The following is a 6000-nucleotide window of genomic DNA, read 5'->3' as shown; positions in this document are numbered from 1 at the left end:
ACGCATTTAAAATGAATTTAAAGTCTTTGGAGATGTTGTTTTAAGATTTTATTGTTGTAAGAAACTCACTAGTCATAAATCTCTGTAAGAACAGAATCTTATGGCTATGTGCAAATGTTTGCTGATCACTTCAAGATGTAAAAATCCTTCAGATATTGTTCAAGAAGGCTGGCACCAGCTTTGATAGTCTTCTGTATACATTTTATTTGCAAATTCACCTTACACAAATTCTATATCCAGAGCATTAATTCCAAGTGTACTTCTCAGCAGAGCTTGAGAACCAAGACCTTCTGCTCAAAGTGACATGGACAACCTGTTTATTTCATTTGATATAAACAAAGGGGTGCCTTAAAGATGGATCCACTGCAGTTTAGGACAGTGAAATGCTGTTCAAAATTGTACACTTATCAGTTTTCAAGCCCAGTTTATGCAGCTTTATGAATGAAATGAACAAGATAGCAATATTTACTAAAGAATCCCTGCCACTGAGTTAGTAGTTTGTTCTTCTTGATATTTATCAGATTAATGTGGTTCTCTCTGAAAGGGTAGAAAAGAAATATTTATTTTACACCTAAGTATTTTATGTGTATGTGTGCCAAGTTTAACTGTTGCCAATTGCAAAACAGCAGAATATTTACAGCAGGCTCTAGCGGCAACCACATCTTATGGAGATTGCCCCTGGCAATCTGTTGGAATTTCTCCTTGAATGGGCCTTAGCTAAATAGTGTTCCATAAAATCATACCTTCACTGCATGACAATCCGTTTTTGTTCTGGTTTTGTCTTTTTTAGGTTTTCTCAAAATTTTCAGCATTTAAGTTCTGCTTCTAAATTTATACCAACAAAAATCAGAGAGAGAGAACCAAATAGCACATCAAACTGAAAGATTAAAAAATACACTTTCTTTCTGTGGCTAGGCTACACTGAGAGGTACAGGTGACTGATCACAAACCTCTTTGAGACTGTAGTGTAGATGCAATAAATTGATCTCCAATTGCTCTCCCATCAACTGCTGAACTCCAGCTCAGCAAGAGGTGGAACCAAGTCAACGGGGGAGCCGCGGAAATCAACCCCGCTCCATGAGAACGCGAGGTAAGTCGAACTAAGATACGTCGACTTCAGCTATGCTATTCTCATAGCTGAAGTTGCAGATCTTAGGTCTATCCCCCCCACATACAGTGTAGACCAGGCCATAGTTTACAAAAACAATAAGTTTTATTCATTAACTACAGATATTTTCTTTTTTAATAAATCAGTTAGTTTTAAATGCAAAACACATTTTGATAAATTTACTATTTTTTCTTAGGTATCCAGCACATTTAAGGTAGTTTTATTTAGTAAAACACCATTTAGAAATACTATTTGTGTGGATTTTTAATTGGATTCCAATTTCCATCCAACTATAACTGGACACAAGTCACAAGTAAATAATTAATCATCATTTAGTAAATAGGAAATGAGTCATTCCCCATTTTCTAACATAATACAAAAAGGTAAAAATTAGAGATATGAATAAATGTATGTTAAGCTATATAATTGCTTAAACAAATGTGTATATATTTTAGTATCTCACCTGAGTAGCAAAAATTAGTACAAAAATTAGTGTAAAGTCCACATTTAGTTGCAATTCAATATGTTTTAATGGTCACTAGCCAATGAGAATCAACCTATCTTTAGGAAAATACCTAAAAAGTACAATACAAAACAAGATTTAAATAATCAGTTTTAATCAAGGCTTCCTGCTTGCAAGTTTAAATCAGAACTAAAATGGGTGATTTAAATTAATAAATCCACCCTGACTTCTTACAGCAATCAGTCTTTGGGATCATTGGGGAGAGTATGAGATAAAGATAACAGGATAAAGATTGGAGTACAACTCAGAATAAATTATAAGACAAAGTTTAACAACATTGTAATATAGCAAAGTAGACAGCACTGCAACATCCTAGCTGTTTCTAGTGAGGTCATACATCAATCAGAGAAACAATGCCATATCCAGGAGGCAACTTGACTTGTCAGAGTGGATTTAGCACAGGGAGAGTATAATGGTCAGTGTCAGCATCTGAGACTAACCAATAACCTCTATGTGGCAACCATCACTACAAACGAGTCAAAATTCCTAATTAAAGAGATCCCTGTGTATGTCAGGAGCAGGGCCCATGTAATATCTGTACAGAGCTATACTTGATTTGCTTTAATGTCTGGCTTATTTCAGATCTTTCTGTTCATACGGAGGATGCTATGTAAAATCAGATTGAATTTTATTATAAAATGGCATCAGTTGGTCAATTCAATATGCTAAATTGTTTTCCTTTTTAGTTGAAGTACCCTGCCATTTTGCATCCCTAGCAGCCATTTTCCTCTTACATCAAAGAACATTTACCTCAACCAGATGACCAGACGTTTCAGTGCAGCTTTTGTAGAGCTAAACTGGAATCTGAGGATAATCTTCAGTCTGACCCATGTTGAAAGAATTCAGACTCAAGAGACACAGGCACAGGAGGATTCCAGGCAACAGTTATTGTTTTATTAACAAAGTATTTCTCAGAGGTCCTGATCCACCATTGCATTCTTCCATTTCTATACCAGGATAAATTAGGTGAAAATTTGACCCATAAGTTATGAACATTCACAGGCATACTCTACTCCAATTTACATGTTGGAATATCTCTTTTAAAAGAGGGGAGAAATCCAGGTAAAGTTTGTACCTCAGATTCTAGCTTCCTTATTAAAGCTATCTTCACAAGCTCGTTCATAAAAGCCTAATGCAACATTAACATGCAAAATATCCCTCCCTAGTATAGTAGGCATAAACATGTTATTGCAGAACAAAGAATTTATTTTCTAGACTGTGGGCAACATTCTTCTCCCATTTACATTAATATAATTCCACTGAGTTTTATAGACTTGCTCATATATAAATGGGAGTAGATATTATCCCCATGAGCACGTGTCCTATTTCAGCATGCAAGGATACATAAACTACAGGGGCTGACAATACAGTATGGGGCAGATTCTCAGTTGGTGTAAATTGTCCTAGCTCAGTGTTTCTGAACTGAATTTTCTCAGAATCTATGGGACAATTTACCCCAGATGAGAATATGCCCCAATATATCCCAAAAGGAATAGTTTATATTTTCCCTTTTTGACAAAATAATCTTACTCAGTCTAGTAATGGTGTTTCCAGTTCGTCTCTTGAGCATCGCTCACAAGGTGAGTAGAAGAAAGAAAGTCAGTGGGATGAGTTCTTGTCTCACAGGCTGGTCAAAAAACTAGGAAAATTCATGAGACATTTCAAAATTCTGAAGTTGTTTCCATTATACAGGGAACAAAATGCAGCATTTCTTCACTATTTCAAAACTTGATGGGGGGGGTTTCCGACTGTTCCTTCCTTTTTTTCCCCTACTGCATGCAATAGAATTAATGATAACTAGGAGTTTCCCCACACCCACATCTCCTGTTTTCTTGTTTTCCTTTTGCCACATTAACTCTTAAAAAGTTGAAGTTTCAAAAAGTTAAATGAAAAAAGAAGAAAACTGAAAACCTCTAGTTATTTTTTTTCTATTGCATCCAGTGGGGAAAAGGGGAAGAAAGGTGAAGAAAAGTGGTTTTGAAGAAAAGCCATGGAAAATTAAAAAAAAAAAAAAAAAAAAGCCCACTTTTTTCATGAAAGTTTTCAGTTTAGAAAGAAGTTGAAAATTTTCCATTGGGGGGAAAAGTTTCAAATGAAAATGTTTCCCAACTCTATTTATGCTTTCAGCTGAAGGACCGTACAAAGCCTTTTGTACTGCCCGCTGTCCCTCTCTTTGGAACGTTGCCCCTGCAGTCTCTATGCGGAGATGCCTCTACCAGTGCTGAGCAGGTGGATTCAGTAACCTCTCTGAAAATGTCACTATGCAAGGGGGCAATGGGAGAGGTCAAGAGGGTGAACTAAAGAAGTCATTACTGTATTTAGCGATCAAAATTCCTCACATTACAATACAGAAGGGCGGGGCTGCTATTTCAGTGCAGGTTCTGCTTCACATTCCAGCACAATTCTACAAAAGGCCTGTGGAACTGCCCAATGCCCTGTTTATGAAACCTGGTCTATACTTAAAATTAGATTGACCTAGTTATGTTGCTCAGGGCTCTGAAAAATTTACCACCCTGAGTGCTGTAGTTAGATCAACCTAACTCCCAGGGTAGATGTACTTAGATCAACGGAAGAATTTTTCCATTGACCTAACCGCCACCATTTGGAGAGATGGATTAGGAACTTCAATGGGAAAACTCCTTCTGTTGATGTAGGAAACATCTGCACTTCAGCAGTACAGCTGCAGCAGCAAAGCGGTGCCATTGTAGAGACTGTACTGTAGACCTGGCTTGAGTTGGGTTATAGATTCTGCCTCTGCAATCCCCCTAACTACTGAGAAGTTCTCTGCACACAGCCTCTTTACTTGGACTTTGTGCTGGTCTGTGAGAATAAGGAATACATCCTAAAGGAACCATGGAGCAGATCTTTCACTGTTGTCTTACTATGCTATCTTTCAGACCAGAACAGCCACGTTGTTTTTGAAACAGCCTCTTAGCAACAGATCTTCTCTTTTAAAATCACAATAAGCAAAGCAATGGCATGAAGTAAAGGACAAATAGAAAAATGTGAAACCAATAAGAATAAAGGTTTCAACTCCTGAAGAACAGGTGTTAGACAGAGATGATACCGAAGGGGAGATGAGAAGGCAAAATAAATGTACAATAGAAAAGGGACCTCATTCAGTAATAGATTTGTAATTGTGAATGGACAGTATTATGATAGAATTGTACAACAAAAGAGTTAGTCCACAATGGCAAAACAGTATTACACTCTTAAAATTTGGAAACATTATCTGTTATAAAAACTTCTGAGGAAAGCTTTTTGCGTCTCTATTATATTGGGGATGTTTCTTTAAATGGACAATTGCTCAGCTGCTTAATCCAGGCATGGTGCCTCTATTATGTTCTGCAATGAATACAGATGCTTTTATTCAAATGCTGCCCAAATAAAATTGTATGGGCTAAGCTGTGAGTTGGTGTGTTCCTACTGTACAAAAGAGTTTGAGAATAGACTACTGATTGTTGCAAGCTTGTCTTTAGAGCCAGGTTTTTAGAGGTCCTCGTCTGACTGGAGAGGGATGAGAAAGAAGTCTCCCCCTGCTTGCCTAGCAGTGCTAAAGCCTCTCACTACTGCAGTCACTCTGTGCTCTGAATAGTACAGTGACAGCTTGTTACTATTGCCCTAGACAGCGATGATCAGAAGATGGAATTTCTGTTCCGTGGGAAATTGTGGTTTTTCATTCCAATCGAAAAACAAAACAAATGTTGAAAAATTAACATTTCACAATTTTTCATGGAATGGAAATTCTGAAGAATGTTTATTCAGAAAGTTTGTTGCAATAATGCGGAAACAATATAAACTATTATTTATAAGTTAATGTTTTAATAGAGTTGAAATTATTAAGTCAAAACTAAACATTTTTACCTAACTGCTGACCTCATTGAATGATCTAGATCAGGGTCAGTGCTCTAAGGGGAGCAATCTGCTTCTCCCTAATGAATGAGGAGAACCGTGCAACCCCCATGTGCAGGAGGAGCAGCACTGGGGGACATGGTACTTGCCACAGAGATAGCCTCTAGTGCACAAGCCCCTGCAATCTAGCTCTTAACGTCTAACTGCACCATTGTGTCTAAGTAGTCTTGAGAGAGGTGCACAAGGATATGAGAGACCAGTCTGGAAGCTGATTGTAATGAGATTGTTGTTTTAACCTCTCTGGCAATCTATCCTTAAGGGAATTTAAGCATTTTCTTAAGGATATTCAAGTTCATGTCTTGCAAATCTTTCATGTACAAGTCTATCCATGCACTAGAATGCCATCAATTTCTGTTTGCAAATGGTCTATGAACAAATTTCCCCTCACATGTGTTTGTTATTCATAATGATTTGCCAAGTAATTTCTTGATCTGTAGTTCACTCACTAGCAGCATTT

Source organism: Gopherus flavomarginatus, chromosome 8 (assembly GCF_025201925.1).
Source record: "Gopherus flavomarginatus isolate rGopFla2 chromosome 8, rGopFla2.mat.asm, whole genome shotgun sequence".
In the NCBI taxonomy this organism is placed as follows: domain Eukaryota; kingdom Metazoa; phylum Chordata; order Testudines; family Testudinidae; genus Gopherus; species Gopherus flavomarginatus.
Note: the sequence above shows the minus strand (reverse complement) of the source record.